The sequence below is a fragment of the Microcaecilia unicolor genome, chromosome 2, assembly GCF_901765095.1.
Source record: "Microcaecilia unicolor chromosome 2, aMicUni1.1, whole genome shotgun sequence".
NCBI classification, from domain to species: Eukaryota; Metazoa; Chordata; class Amphibia; order Gymnophiona; family Siphonopidae; genus Microcaecilia; species Microcaecilia unicolor.
Genome location: NC_044032.1, coordinates 368,400,441 through 368,417,360, shown reverse-complemented (window position 1 = coordinate 368,417,360; position 16,920 = coordinate 368,400,441). Strand labels below are relative to the sequence as shown.

Genomic DNA, 16,920 nt, shown 5'->3' with positions numbered 1-16,920 from the left:
TTCGGAGTATCGAAGAGATGCCGAATAGCTCGTAGTTGATGAAAAACCAGGAAACTAACCTTAGTTAAGTGTAAAACCTGAGGCAGGAAAGAGAGAGATGAATCAAGAATTATGCCTAGGTATCGAAAGTTAGACACTGGAGTGATTGATATACCAAATAGAGTATCGGAGATGGAGGGGGTAAAGGTACAGCTGAAAATCAGCATGCAATAGTTTTATGTGCTAAAACAGTGCACTAAAAATCCCACACTTATGTTTAGAGCTGCATAGGGTGGGGAACGGTTGGACAGAAATTGTGTGTAGACTGCACATTGCAATTAGCACCTGATAATTAATACACACTGGGGTCCTTTTACAAAGGAGTGGAGGAGTGGCCTAGTGGTTAGAGCACTGGTCTTGCAATCCAGAGGTGGCTGGTTCAAATCCCACTGCTGCTCCTTGTGATCTTAGGCAAGTCACTTAAGCCCCCTACAAACTTAGATTGTGAGCCCTCATGGGACAGAGAAATATCCAGTGTACCTGAATGTAACTCACCTTGAGCTACTACTGAAGGTGTGAGCAAAATCTAAATAAATAAAGCAGATTTACACCCAATGTGGGCACTGGCAGCAGCTCCAGTGCACACCATTTGCCATGCTAGGGAAAATAGCTGGTTAATTTCTAGCATGGCGCTAACCCAGTGGTAATCAGGCAGCGCCACACACTACCTGGTTAGCACGGGGGCCCTTACCCAGGGCCAGCCCAAGGCAAGATGCCACCTGAGGTAGAGCTTACACCCCCCCCCCCCCCAGGCACCTTATCTCATCATGGTGATGCTCCAAACCCAGAAGTGGCAGCAATTCCCATACGCTGCCCTGCCGCTGCCAGCACCTGCCTCTTCCCTTTACTTCGACTGCCTGAGCGAAACAGGAAGTTACTTCAGGTGGCCGCAGTAAAGGGAAGAGGCGGGCGCTGGCAGTGGCAGGGCAGGCATATGGGAATCGCTGCTGCTGCCGAGTTTGGAAAGTCAACCGTGATGAGGTAAAATGCTGTGAAGCCGCCCCCCCCCCCCCCCGAGATGCTGCTCCTGAACAGTGCCACCTGAGACCCCCGCTCAGGTGGCCTAATGGTTGGGCCACCCCTGCCCTTACTGCCACCTCAATGGGTGGTGGTAAGTGCTCCCCCTCGCTTGGCCACATGGTAAGAGCAATCTTACTGCACGGCCATGGCTATTTTCAGGCATTTTTAGCTGCTGCGGTAAAAAACAGCCCCCTGCCACTAACGCAGAGCCCTTTTTACTGCAGCTAAGTAAAAGGACCCCACTGCAGTTTGTGTAGTTAGCATGGAGGCATTTATCTTCTCCTTACAGGAGGGTGTTAAGTACATCTGTGTTAACAGTGAGTGAATTTAATGTGCAGTAATAGCAGAGGTGAACTGACAGGGATCTGGGCAAAGAGGGTCATAGGCCCCTGACCCACCGCTGGAAAGTGACTAAACTAGATGGAGGCTGGGAAGAGTGGGCCCCGGTCTGTCCGTCCCTGGGTAACGGAAATTTCTGGGGTCCTTTTATGAAGCTGCAGCAAAAGGGGGCCTGCATTGGCGTTGGTGCATTCCGAGGCCCCCTTTTACCGCAGTGGGTAAAAGGCAGGTCTTTCTTTGTTTTTTTTTTAAAGAAATGGCCATGTGGCATGTGAAGCACTTGCCACATGGCCAATTCGTGGTGGGGGGGAGGGGAAGTATTTACCACCACCCATTGAGGTGGTGTTAAGAGCTCCCACGCTAACCCAGCGCACTGCACGATTGCTGCTGGGTACACACCGGCACTACAGAAATAAACATTTTTTTTCTAGCACCAGAAAAGGCGAGCGCTGGGGATGGGAACTACTGCTGGGCTGCTGCGGTAGCTTGGTGGTACTTCCATTTTAGCGAGTGCAGTGGCATTCTGTGGTTCACTGCCACCCGGGGCAGATCGCTGCTGCGTGCACCCCGCCCCCCCCCCCCCCGGCTGCAGGGCAACAAGGCACCCCCCCCCCCGGGATGACACGGCAACACGGCACACCCCCCGACCCACCTGTCTACCAGCTCTGTCCACCCGGCGCCTTGCGCAACTCTGCACTGCTGTAAAAGAAGAAAATCGCCTTGTCGGCCCTTCCCTCACTGTGTCCCGCCCTCTGATGTAACATCCTATTTCCTCAAGGGCGGGACACAGTGAGGGAAGGGCCGATGAGGCGATTTTCTTCTCTTACAGCAGCGCAGACACGAGGCGCCGCACCACACAGCTGCCGGGTGGATGGAGCTGGTAGGGACTTGCTGGCAGAGCACCCCCCCACCCGTTGACACCCGGGGCGGACTGCCCCCACCGCCCTGCCCTTGCTACGCCACTGAGCGAGTGGTAAGACTGCGTTGGGCTCACCTCCGCTTTGTAAAAGGACCCCTTTAGTGTGGTAAATACAAGGGAGGTCCTGGACATGCCCCCAACAATTGCCACACACAAATTTTTTTTTTGTTAGATTTGTACCCCACACGTTCCCACTCATGGCAGGCTCAATGGGGCTTACATGGGGCAATGGAGGGTTAAGTGACTTGCCCAGAGTCACAAGGAGCTGCCTGTGCCTGAAGTAGGAATTGAACTCAGTTCCCAAGGACCAAAGTCCACCACCCTAACCACTAGGCCACTCCTCCACTGTTGAGGTATGCAAAACCTTACCCCACTTGGTCATCAGGCCCCTTAGCTTATTACCAAAACTGAATATTACACTGACAAGCACACATGCCAACTAAACAACTTTTAGCAAGCAGTCAGAGAAATCAGGCAGACACTGTTCTACATCCATCTTTGGAAACATTTAAAAACTACAATTACAGCATCTACTTTTGGAAAAAAAAAAAAAAAAGAAAGAAATACTGCGAAGCCAGCCCAGGGGTGAAAATAACGCTAACAAGGAAAGCCACATTTTGATTTATCAGTGTTTGTGGCGAAATGAGAGTTCAGCACAGTTGCCAACTTGCCCTTCGGCCCCCGTCCCGTAACCTCATTTTGAGGGTACATCGTGTTCCCGAAGGGGGGAGGGGGGAGACAACTCCTGCTTCAGCTAAAGCCACACTCAGACTTGAAGTCGAGCTGGCTCGGGTCCAGCCTGGGCAGGAGGGAAGCAATGTACAGCCCTCAGCAACATTCAAACGAGCAAAGCCCAGAAATGCAAATTTGCACTGCTGATGTCTTTGCTAAGCAGCCTCCTCTCACGCCTATCCTGCCTCGTAGACCTTGTGCCATTAATCGTGAGGGAAGAAGTGCAGAAGAGAGGAACCGTGTGACAGTGCCAGGGGAAAGGTGTCAGGCTCTCTTACCCATCTCTCTCCTGCTGCCTGTGTTTCAGGTTTTTCCAGTGCTTGTTTTTTTTTGTCACACCAGTGCGAAGGCGTGTCAGCACCGAGCGGGCAGAGCCGGCTATTTAAACCTCTGGCAGCACTAGTGCAAGGATCTGAAATCACCTGACCCTGCTGGCTGCCGGGCTGAGCTGTGACCCCAACCAGACCTGTCACGCTTCTGTACAGACGTGTAAGTGCAGCATGCCTTTTTGTGCTTTTAAGAAAGGAATGTGTGTTTGTTTCTTTCCCACCGTGGTGAGGGGGGCCAGGGTGACAAAACTTTGCTTGAGAAGGTCAGATGGGGGGGGGGGGGGCAGGATGATAAGAGGACAAGGACCCTGCTGGGCGTTTGAAGCCTGTTGCCCTGCACCAGTGAGAAAAAGAAGCTCAGGCGACGGGATTAGGTGCTTTGAAAATGATTTGGTTTCAGTTGGAATGAGAACATGTTCCCTAAGTTCATATACAGGTGCTTTTTGGCTGTCATGTTATTCGGTTCTGGACATATCTAGAATGCCAAAAAAAAAAGTCAAGCCAAAAACGTATAAAAGCCATGTGAAGGCATGTTGATCTACTTTAAAGGTTAATAAAGAAAAACAAAATAGGAAGAATAAGGTTATGTGTCCCAAAAAAGGAATAAAGAATAACAGAACGTTAGTCCAATCCTTTCTATATTTTATGTATTCATTTGCTACATTTGTACCCCACATTTTCCCACCTATTTGCAGGCTCAATGTGGCTATTATATTGCAAAAGATATAGTTATGAACAGAGTAAGAGGTTTGTTTGTTTTCTTATGTTATTTTCCATAGTTTGTTTTTATCTATTAATATAAAAGCAGGTATTCACAAATTACAGACAGGATATGTAAATCAAGCTGCAGGCAGTGGTGAGATTGTTATATCTGAGGGGTGGCAGGGACATGGATTAAATATTCATAATATTACAATATATCAGGTGTGGGAGCTGTTTGTGCAAGCTAAGAGACTCTTTGACTAACTTGTTTTAAGTGCTAAAAGAATGCTTAAGGCAAGAAAAACGACCTAATGCAGGAAGCCTAAAGCATTCTGTGTTAGTTTTGCCATCTGCAAGCACTGGTCACCAAATTCTATATTTGGTGTCTTAATTTCTGCGTGGAAATCAAAGCATATCCTACAACAATGTGCATAACTTAATTGGTTAACTAGCTGATCAGCGCTATTAATTAGATGTTAACAAGCAGTTACCAGCACTAATTGGCATTAATTGAAATCTACGTGCACAACTCAAGTGTATTCTGTAATGTGATGGACGTAAATTCCATGCTCCATAGTTGAAAAGGGGCTGTGGTTATGGACGCGGAATGGGCGGGTTGTGGGCATTTGTGAAATCTATGTGCATTATTATAGAATGCACCCACTCTGCACCTAATTTAGGCGTCAGGATTTACGGCAAGTAAAACATGGCCTAATTGGACGTGACCAAATTTGGTCGCATGGAGAGGCACTTGGCATCTTCTATATACCATGTGTAATCAATAGAAATAAAATAAAACATGGAAAAGAAACTAAGATGATTCCTTTTTTATTGGACATAACTTAATACATTTCTTGATTAGCTTTCGAAGGTTGCCCTTCTTCATCAGATCGGAAATAAGCAAGTGTTGGTAGATGACAGTATATATAAATGAAACATCAAAGCATTTCAGTGACAGTCTAACAGGATGGGGGTGGATAGGTGAGAGACAGGAAGAGGGTCAGGTGAGATATGAATGGAGATGCTTTGATGCTTCACTTATATATACTGTCATCTACCAACATTTGCTTATTTCTGATCTGACGAAGAAGGGCAACCTTCGAAAGCTAATCAAGAAATGTATTAAGTTATGTCCAATAAAAAAGGTATCATCTTATTTTCTTTTCCATGTTTTATTTTGTTTTATTTCTATTGATTACCATTAAAAGTGGACTAACATGGCTACCACACCTATATACTGTGTGGAAATTTAAGCCTATTCTATAAAATTTAGACATACTTTTAGAGAATATGCCTTTTACTGCGCGGAATTTTCAGGCATCATATATAAAATCTAGCCCTGAGCGCATATGTTTTTTTTTTTGGCGAGGATGTGTCAGAGGTGGAGAGTGAGCATGGAAGTGCTCTGACATTACCATCACACTAACTGGTTAGAGCATTCATAATGCGGGAGCCCTTAGCGCTTTCTAAATAGGAAGCAGTTAAGTGCTCCCATGTTAATTTTCCTAAATGGCCACTTGCTAACTCTTAGTGCATGGCCAGAACTTCAACAAAGAGAAAAATGCTCATTTTATGGCTGCGCTAGAAATGGCCTTAGTGCACATTTAGTGGGCTGATGATCAGAAGCAAACACAGGTGCTAGAGGCTATTAGCGCCATACTTGTGCATGCGTTTGCTTCCGCCCCATCATCAGAGCCCCGAGCGCATAAAACAATGTGCCTGTGGGCTCTGAACGCAACTAGCTTGCAAATGCATGCAAAACAGGGCTCTTAGTGCAAGCAGCATTCAAATGCATACTAAGTGCATTCCTCCCCAGTGATCAGCAAGCCGTGGGTCTCTGGCAGTGATGCAGTGGCATAGCTACGTGGGGCCATGGGGGCCTGGGCCCCCGTAGATTTGGCCCTGGACCCCCTGCCGACGAACCTCTCGACCCCCCTCCCGCCGCCAACCCTCCCCCGCTGCCGTCGCCGTCCGCTACCTTTGCTGGCAGGGAACCCAACCCCCACCAGCCGAGGTCCTCTTCTTCCGGCGCAAGGCTTTGTTCTGTTTCTATGAGTCTGATGTCCTGTGCAGGACGTCAGACTCGCAGAAACAGAACGAAGCCTTGTGCCGGAAGAAGAGGACCTCGCTGGCTGATCTGCAAGGCTTTGTTCTGTTTCTGCGAGTCTGATGTCCTGCACGAACGAAGCCTTGCGCTGGAAGAAGAGGACCTTGGCTGGCGGGGGTTGAGGACCCCCGCCATCAAAGGTAGGCGATGGCAGGGGAGGGTTGGTGGTGGGGGGGTTTGAGAGGGTTGGCGGCGGGGGAAGGGTCAAAGTTGTTGGTGGAGGCGGCGCCGGGGGGGGGGGGTCAGCAGCACCAGGGGGGGCTAAAATGTGCCACCTCACCTCAGGCTCTGGACCCCCCCTTCCGCCGAAGTCTGGCTACGCCCCTGCAGTGATGTACACTGCTGTGCAGGAAAACTAGTTTGCTGTTCTTGGGCTGATCAGGGTAGGAGATATCGTAGACTGCAGACTGGGAGACGTGCAGTTAGAGGACTCCCGGTCAGCTTAGAGGGAACAGTGTATGGAGGTGACCACTGTTCCCTCTAAACTGGGCAGGACTCCTCCAACTGTATTGCTACCAATGGGGGGGGGGGGGGGCTTCAATATTGTATTTTCAATTGCTAGAGACAGGTAGATTCCCTGGAGTCTGTCCCTCAGTAATGAAAATGTGATATTGAAACAGCACCTCCCACTGGTAGGACTATAGGTGGAAGACTCCCGCTCAGCACAGGGGGAACAGTGGGTGTGACTCTGGATTAGGGGGCCCTTTTACTAAGCCACGAAGGTGCCTATATGCACCAATTTGGAGTTACTGCCCGGCTACCGCGTGGCCCTTGCGGTAATTTCATTTTTGATGCGAGTCTGATAAGCGCATTCTATTTTCTGATGAGTGTCAATTGCTTTCTACATGCGTAGGTCATTACCACCCGGTTAAAGCGTGAGACCTTACCATGAAGTCAATGGCTGGCGGTAAGGTCTCAGACCCAAAATGGATGTACATCAATTTTGATTTTGCCACATGTCCATTTTTGGCAAAAATTTTAAAAAAAGCCATCTTTTACAGGCGCGCTGAAAAATGAATCTGTGCAGGCCCAAAAACCATGCCTACACAAGCGCAGGCCATTTTTCAGCCCACCTTAGTAAAAGGACCCCTAGGTTCCATAAAGCATGTCAGTCGAGTGGGCACCAGCAGCAGTGCCACCATGTTCTCAAAGTCCACCTCCTCTCCTTCCTGGATGCACTTCCAGAGAGGGGGTGGAAGTGAGGGTCGCGGTATTGCAGGTCATGATTCAGTAACATGCTTTCAAACCTGTTTCATAAGCACCCAGTATGGAGGAAGGAGGGGAACTGGGGGTGGGGGACAGGGAAAGCAGTATGTTTTTTTCTAGCAAAAAAGGTGCCGGTACTCAAATGCTAGGCCACCCTTCAAGGGTGGGGTGATCCCTGAAGGACCCACCCCACAATAGCTAGGCCCCCTGCAACCAGTCACAGAATCTATGACAAGGCAGAATTGGTGTGCAGAGCCTGAGCTCTTTCATTAAAACTTGGGGTCCAGGGGTCAATTTTAGCAGACAATGGAAAAGGTGCCGGTACTCAGTACCCCCAAGTACCCCCTCAAAAAAAGCCCTGGGGGAAAGAGAACACAAGTAGAGAGGTGGTAGGTAGTGTTAGAGACCAAGGCAACAGTGGGTAGCCCAGCAGTGTATCAAGCTGGAATCATTCTCTGTGTGATATGCCCCCTTGGGCCTCCATTCCACCCATTCCACTGCAGCCAAACAAAGGAGATAGTGGGTGCGGAGCAATTAGGGCACCCTGCTTCCCTTGCACCCTGTGGAGCCGCACTGCTCAGAAAGCCCTCGGTACCGTCCTGGTGGAGGCTCGGGGATGTGGTCCTTTTTGCTACCCCTTGGTATTTGCCGTTCAGCACAGCTGTCTATCCTGCCTTATGGGTGTCACCAGCCCTGCCAAGGACTGTTGCTTGCGGTAGCTGGACCAGATGGGAGGAAGGATGGCAATATGAGGAAAACCCCAAGTAACTGTGGCACCATAGCTCCAGTAGAGGCTGGTTCTGACTGAGCTGCAAGTCTCAAGGAGCAGATAGAAGAGAAACACTGCAAATGTCACAGAGGAAGGTGCTAATTAAGAATAAAAAGTGAAATTACAATAGCATTTCACCTGTCTAAAGAAAGGACAGCATTCACTGCAAAATCTAGAGCAGACCTCTGGCTGAGACACTGCGTAGACAAAACCTAAAGGTGCCTCTGTGAACTTTCATTTCCACTGTGTTTCTTCCACAGTGGCATCAGTGCCATTCTCCCTCTACAAATCAATGCTTCAGTGTTTAGCTGCATTACTAAATGGGCTTAGTGCATCTAAGGGCAGATGATCAAAAGCCCCGCACTGGGGGCTTTACCACCCCTATGATCAGAGATAATAGTATGCAAATTTATGTGTGCTATTTTCTCTGATCATGGGGTGAAGTGCAGGAGGATTGTGCCTGAGTATGTGCTCAGGCACAATCCTCCTGCACTTGTTTGACAGGTCTGGGCTGGGCTGGAGGCCAATGGGGCCACCAGATCCCAAACAGCATGACCCAGTGACATGGGGGCTGGAGGTCTGGCGGACCTCCGGTCCTCCTGACCCCCCTAAACAAGTTCAGGGAGGGCTGGAGATCCGGTGGGTCTCCAGCCCCCCCTAACCCCTCCTAGCATCCCACCAAGTAGAGCACTTGATGTCCCAGTGGGCCACGAATCAACCCCCACCACCTGGTGATCTAGCAGCCTTCTTCCCCACCCCCTCTACCTTTGTTGAAGGAAGGAGGTGAACTCTCTCCTCTTCCAGCAGCGTCGCCTTGAAAATTGCGGTACCCAGCCCTGCCCAGTGCATCCTGGGATGCACTAGGCAGGGCTTCACACCATATAGGGGACAACCTCCTTTATATGGTGTTAAGCCCCGCCCAGCGCATCCCAGAATACACTAGGCAGGGCTGGTTACAGCAATTTTCAAGGCGACGCTGCTGGAAGAGGAGGGAGTTCACCTTCTTCTTCCAACAAAGATAGAAGGAGAAGAGGACTGCTAGACCACCAGGTAGGTGGAGTTTGATTTGCAGCCCACTGGGCCACCAGGGCTCTACTTGGGGGGATGCTGGGAGGGGTTAGGGGGGATGGAGACCCAGTGGATCTCCAGACCCCCTGAACTTGTGTCGGGGGTAGGGGGGACTGGAGGTCTGGTGGACCTACAGACCCATGTCACTGAGGATGGGGTCGGGGTTCCTGCTCCTGTGGGGGGTGCTGCATTGGGGGGGAATGGGGGCCTGCTAGCATGCAAATGCATACTGGACAGGGCTCGCATGCCTCCCCAATGTTCTGCAAACTCTAACACCAGCTCTGAGCTATTCAAATTTAAGGATTTAGCAATAAAACATCAAACAAAAGAATGCAAAATTATGAGTTACTTTGGACATATTGATTTTTCCCTTTCCACCAGAATTCAAGCTCTTGCAGAACAAGTCCCAAAGAAGTATAAAAATTGTGACATGAACTTTGCAGTGAAATTGTTACATCTTATACTTCAGGCTTACTAATAAAGTTTAAATTGTAATGTTTTTAAAAATGTTTCCTCAAGGTAACTTTGCTTCTTGCATATTCATTTTAAAATCTGAGATTTATAATAAAGCAGAACAAAAAAAAAGTCCTTTTTGTATTCTGACATTTCAGCCTTCCTTGGGTGAAATGTCCTCTCCAGGGCTCTGTCCTCTCCTGGTTCTCCTCTTATCTCTCCCATCGTACCTTCAGAGTACATTCTCATGGTTCTTCCTCCACTCCTATCCCGCTCTCTGTTGGAGTCCCTCAGGGTTCTGTCCTTGGACCCCTTCTTTTCTCTATCTACACCTCTTCCCTGTGCTCCCTGATCTTGTCTCATGGCTTCCAGTATCATCTTTATGCTGATGACACCCAGCTTTATCTCTCCACACCTGACATCACTGCGGAAACCCAGGCCAAAGTATCGGCCTGCTTATCCGACATTGCTGCCTGGATGACCAACCGCCACCTGAAACTGAACATGGCCAAGACCGAACTTCTTGTCTTCCCACCCAAACCCACTTCTCCTCTACCTCCACTCTCTATTTCGGTTGATAACACCCTCATCATCCCCGTCTCATCTGCCCACAACCTCGGTGTCATCTTCGACTCCTCCCTCTCCTTCTTTGCACATATCCAGCAGATAGCCAAGACCTGTCGTTTCTTCCTCTATAACATTAGCAAAATCGCCCTTTCCTCTCTGAGCACACCACCCATACTCTCATCCACTCTCTCGTTACCTCTCGCCTTGACTACTGCAACCTACTCCTCACTGGTCTCCCACTTAGCCACCTATCCCCCCTTCAGTCCGTTCAGAACTCTACTGCACGTCTTATCTTCCGCCTGAACCGATACACTCATATCACCCCTCTCCTCAAGTCACTTCATTGGCTTCCTATCAGGTACCGCATTCAATTCAAGCTTCTGCTACTAACCTACAAATGTACTCGATCTGCAGCCCCTCCTTACCTCTCAACCCTCATCTCCCCTTACGTTGCTACCCGTAACCTCCGCTCTCAAGACAAATCTCTCCTTTCAGTACCCTTCTCCACCACCGCCAACTCCAGGCTCTGCCCTTTCTGCCTCGCCTCACCCCACGCGTGGAACAAACTCCCCGAGCCCATACGCCAGGCCCCCTCCCTGCCCATCTTCAAATCTCTGCTTAAAGCCCACCTCTTCAATGTCGCTTTCGGCAACTAACCTCTACACCTCTACCCAGGAAAGCTAGACTGCCCCAACTTGACATTTCGTTCTTTAGATTGTAAGCTCCTTTGAGCAGGGACCGTCCTTCTTTGTTTATTTTGTACAGCGCTGCGTAACCCTAGTAGCGCTCTAGAAATGTTAAGTAGTAGTAGTAGTAGTGATATTAATAAGCCATATTTATAAAGTCGTTTTCTATATGTGAAGCCTGTTTTGCATACAGAAATAGTTTTTATAACATTTTGCAGCATAAGTGTGTCTACTTTTACACAGTCTGCAGCTAGACATTCCCGAGAATGTAATCCTCGTGGAACGGAGGTGGTACACCTTTTTCAGAGCATGTGTAAATTTATGTACTATTGGGCAGGGTCTGCATGGTTAGTTTATGAAGGCACATAGGTTTAAAACAGACACTTTTGTGCTGCTTGAACATAGACACCCCCTTCCCCCTCATTTCCTTAGGGCTCCTTTTACTAAGCAGCGGTAAGCCCAACGTGGGCTATACAGGAAGCTATGCAGTAGCCCGGCAGTACTTCCCACCCCTAGTGCATCATCATTTCTAGCACTACAAAAATGTATTTATTCTTGTAGCGCCAGTGCGTACCCAGTGGTAATCACGCAGTGCCATGCACTGGTTACCGCCAGGTTAACTCGGGAGCCCTTACCGCCACCTCAGTGGGTGGCAGTAAGGGCTCCCCCCTGAAATGGCCACACAGCAAGTGCTTTACTTGCCTCACAGCCATTTCCTGCAGGAAGGCAAGACTTCCCTTTTCCCAGCTGTGGTAAAAGGGGGCCTCGGCGCGCGTGTAAAACATGCGCCAATGCAGCGCCGGCCCCCTTTTACCGCAGCCTGGTAAAAGGGGTCCTTAGTAAGGAAAGGGGATGGGATTTGATACATTTCTGTGATTGCAATCAAAGCAATTTACATATTATATACAGATACTTATCTAGTACCTGGGGCAAAGGAGGGTTAAGTGACTTGCCCGGGGTCACAAGGAGCTGCAGTGGGAATCAAACCCGGTTCCCCACATTCTCAGGCAGCACATGTAAATTTCTCTCATGCACATTCATTATGTATATCCTGAAAACCTGAAGGGATTATCTATTTATTTATTTATTTACCGCCTTTTTGAAGGAATTCACGCAAGGCAGTGTAGAGTAAGAATAAATCAAACATGAGCAATAGTCAATTACAGCAGTAAAATATTCAAATAACAATACAAAGCATGGCATAGTATACTACTTACAATGCAAACACAATATGTAATAGAACATTTTAATAGACAGCTCAGGGTATAAGCAAAGATGGAACATATAGATAGGCAAGAGAGTAAGAGGAGTTAGAAAATAAGGTGACTAATTTACAGAAAGTTCCACACGATGAGGTGTGCCCCCGAGAACTAGGTTGGGAATGGCTGCTCTAGGCCTTCCCCCCATCCCCATGATTTTTGATAATTAAACTGAACAATTATGATCAGCTCAATAGCACCACCCCTAAACAACTCTGTCAGTATGCACAAAAGTATGTACTGACCCCTCATTCTATAATGTCAGCAGCTAAATGCAAGGGCCATTTGCATATTCAGATTGTAGAACACCAAAGCACATGAATGTTATGAATTCACATCTACTTTCTAGTTGGGCACTAAGTGTGTTCACTTGGGTGGGACATGGGCATCTCCCATAATTACACCCACTTTATAGAATAGTGTCATTTAAGATTTAGGCATAAGGATTTACACCTTCGGTGTAAGTGGGCACACCTAACTGTTGGCGTGTAAATGCCAACTTATGCTAATATTCTATAATGGAATCTGAATGCTAGATCCCATTATAGAATTCACACTTAGAGGTGAATTCTATATATGGTGCCAAAAAAAGTGCTATTCTATAAGCTGTGCTTAAAGTTAGGCGTGGTTTATAGACTAGCACTAACTTTAGGCGTGACCATTGCACCTACTGAAACGTGGTGCAAATAAATTGGGAGCGTATTCTATAACAACATGCGTAAATGATAAGAACACCCCCATTCCACTCATGACCCTCCCATTTCCATGTCCCTTTTTTTAAAACTTGTGCATAAAATTTAAGCATGGTCTTGTGCCTAAATTTACATGTGTAACTTCCAATTAAATCTAAGTAGTGCCAATAATTGCTTTTTTAAAAACCAATTATTGGTGCTCATCAGCTAGTTATTCAGTTAAATTGCACATACAAAGTAAATTTGCACACACAATTTTTGTCAACTTTTATAGAATTAGGGGGTTAGCATTCCGCATTTTGGCCCCTAACTTTGGCTGCACTTTATAGAATTGCTCCCTAGTTCATTCAGTTTGTATGCCTTTCAAGACCTATCATTTTGCAGCTCTTTGTCACTCCCCTGAAGCTGCTGCCCTAGGTGACAGCCTAGTTTTGCCTAATGGTTAAGCCAGGCCCGGCAGTGGGTGCAAATGAATGAGCAGCTCATTTACATCCACAGCAAAAGCTCACAAAAAACACCACCAGCCCACGGCATTTTTCTTACAATGGGTTGGTACATTGGCCCCACTTACTGAGGCATGTTAGCATTTTTAGCACGTGTTAACTCTGTAGGCACCCACAATATTCCTATGGGAGCCTACACGGCGTGCGCTAAAGTTGTGTACGTGCTAAAAACACTAGTGCACCTTAGTAAACATGGCCCAAGGTTTGTTGATAGGATATTTGCTCATTTTGTATCACACCCTCCTTGGGCATCTGAACATGAGAAATAGAAATGAATTAAACTTCATCTTTACCTTGCTTTAACAGAAACACACTCACAAAATCACAATGGAAGCTGACGGAATTAGCAGTTCTACAAAACGATTAATATACAAACACCTTTTTAAGCATTTGCATTACACTTCTTCTTTCACCAAGAATTATGTATAAAAGGAGGGAAAAGACCTCACATGTCCCAACATTGGCATTTCATGTTGAGTTTTATGCCGCTGTTTAACAGACTCCGTTTTTCTCATCGGTCTAGAAAACCTCCTCTTTGTTTTTATCAATATTGTGCATTCATATCAAATTCCCAAAAGTGTCAAAATCTTTAAAATATATTCTTAAAGAAGCATTTAGCTGTAATTGTTCTCTCAAAAGTTTTCATATAGAAAAGCACTAAGGGGCCCTTTTACTAAGCTGTAGTAAAGAAAGGCCCTGCGCTAGTGACGGTTTCTGTTTTTGCTGCTTGCTGAGGCCTTTTTTACCACAAGGGAGTAAAAAGGCTGAAAAAAGACATGGCCAAGCAGTAAGATTGCTCTTACCATGTGGCCATGTGGGGGAGTACTTACTAACACCCATCGAGGTGGCGGTAAAGACTCCCGCGCTAACTCAGCAGTAACAATTACCGCCAGGCAACCTCCTGTGGAAATATTTTTCAAATATTTCTACTAGCACCAGAAATGCTGCACAATAGGGGTGGAACTACCACCGGCAACTGCGCTGGGCCGGCGGTACTTCCGGAATGGCAAGCAGTAAGCCCGCATTGGGCTTACTACCACTTAGTAAAAGGGCCCCTTAGCTTTAGTTTCTCTCCCGACGGGGAACTCTGTTTCACTTGTTCACAAGCTTCATCAGAGGACTAAGAGCCAGTATTATAATCATATTTTATCACTGAGCTTCAAAAAATGGCATTTGCTGGTTTGACGTTGACCTCAATTTCACTTGTTCACAAGCTTCATCAGGGGACTAAGTGCTGATATCATAATCATATCTATCAAAAAAAAAGAAATATATTAACATCCCTTAAAATCATTCTGTGCACTCAACTAAATAGTAGAACTTACCTATGGATCCAATTTTTCATACTTAAGTACGCAAATGTGGAATGCATTACCAAAGAGTGTGAAAACAGTACATGATCATCAAAACTTCAAGCGAACTTTAAAGACCTATCTGTTTTGCAAGGCCTACCCTATTGATTCTACTTAAAAGCCTCAACTCTACAATGCATGTATACATACATTGCAATGGACATTTTATTTCTTATTTCCTTGTCTCTTATTGTACCCATTTACCCCTACCTTACCTGACCCTTTTTCTAATTGTAATTGTTTAATACCTACCGTATTTGGCGTTCACCATTACGGTATTTTGTAAGCCACATTGAGCCTGCTAATAGGTGGGACAATGCGGGATACAAATGTTACAAAATAAATAAATAAATACTTTATCAAATGTAGTGTTGACCTTCAAAAAATGGTGTTTACTGGTTTCAAGATGCCAACTCTCCTCCCTAAACTGGAACCAGTTTAGAGAGAAGAGTTGTTCCTCCTTTTATAAATAATTTTTGGTGAAGTAAGAAGTGGTATGCAAATGCTTAAAAAGGTGTTTGTTTATTAATAGTTTTATAGAACTGTTAGGGGGTCTTTTACCAAAGGTTAGCTCGCATTATCTGCAGTAGGTCCCATTTTATTCCTGTGGGCCCTGCTGCAGATAACTCAAGCTAATCTTTAGTAGAAGACCCCCTTAATTTCTTGATTTTGTTGATTTTTTTTCACTGTTCATCCACAAGTACATTTTTTTGAATATCTTTAACAGAAACAGACATAAAGCTACTCAAGCCTCAACTTTTCTTCCCACCTTTTTTTTGTTTACAAAATGTCAAACTTTATTTTAAAAAATCATTATTTTTCCAGAAAAGTATAGAATTTATTTTTTCAAATGACCCCCCCCCAAAAAAAACTGTGTCCCAGAAGGTCATATCCATCCAAAATGTTATATATAATAATATATATAACATAATATAAAAATATAACTATATAAAATATATATGGGCCCAATATGCCAATATCCTTATCCAAATTGCAGCACCTGCTATACAGATAATGCTGCTGAAAATCATTACACCCACAGAATGCCCATTTCTCTGGCCGTAGCCACACCCCTTTTGAACTGCGCGCATTAGAATTTAGGCGCAGTTTATTACAGAATATGCTTAGGGCCCTGTTTACTAAGCAGCATTATAGGCACATTAACGTTTTTAACACGCATTAACCATGTACTCATATTAATCATGTACATGCCTACAATATTCCTATAGGCGCCTACATGGTTAGCGCGCATGCTAAGTGTAGCTGCGCTAAAAACACTAACGTACCTTAGTAAACAGGGCCCTTAGTGAGTTATGTGCATAAAATTCTAATTATTGACAGAGCTCATTATTGCATGGTAAGTACTGTTAAAAATGCTGATTGGCTTGTTAAGCCAATTAAGTTACGTGCGTTGTTATGGGATTCGCTTAGATTTCAGTGTGGAATGTTAGGCGCATTATATATAGACCCCAGCAGCATGTGGGTAGAGGTAAAAGGTGTCCAGTTAGTGGACAATTTCTCATCTCCTGTTTCTCTAATTGTCTCCCAGCTTGCATCGTTGCGCTATTCAAGCCTCTTCCTTTTGTGTGCTGCCTTGGATTGTCTTGTTATTATTTCAGTTTCTGTTCTTTGTGAAGTTTATTATCTTTGTTCTGTAAGCTGCCATGATGTTATTATAAATTTTGAGTGCTGGTATATCACATGCAGGACAAATAAATATCTGCTATCCAGATAACAGCAGGGCTGCCTGCTCTGTGCAAACATTCAGCACCACTCACTCTCCGGACAGCAGCACTGAATAGCCAAAGGTCCCCATTCAGCATCAGTTAACTGGATAGGAGTGCTCGTACCTGGTTAACTCACGCCCACTGGGTCCTGCTCAACTATTCAGTGGCATGTAACTAACTCCTGCCACTGAAGTCAGCTCAAGCCCCCTCAGCACTGCCGAAGTAATCTGAGGATGGGAAGGGGAAAGAGAACTGGGACTTGATATTTATTTAGTTATTTATTTTGTTACATTTGTACCCCGCGCTACCGCCTTTCTGTGATATTTTGCAACTACATTCAAACCGGTTTACATATATACATGTAGTTATTTTTTACCAAGGGCAATGGAGGGTTAAGTGACTTGCCCAGAGTCACAAGGAGCTGCAGTGGGAATCAAACTCAGTTCCCCAG

At 46.1% G+C, this 16,920-nt stretch overlaps 1 protein-coding gene across 1 annotated transcript in view; it reads left to right on the top strand.

The window, feature by feature from the left end:
• Positions 1 to 3,255: 3,255 nt before the first annotated feature.
• HOPX (HOP homeobox) overlaps positions 3,256 to 16,920 on the top strand; it is an 86,315-nt gene continuing 72,650 nt past the window's right edge. Inside the window, exon 1 of the mRNA XM_030194556.1 lies at positions 3,256 to 3,538. The gene's annotated coding sequence lies outside the window, so the exon portion shown is untranslated. The remainder of the gene's footprint in view (positions 3,539 to 16,920) is intronic.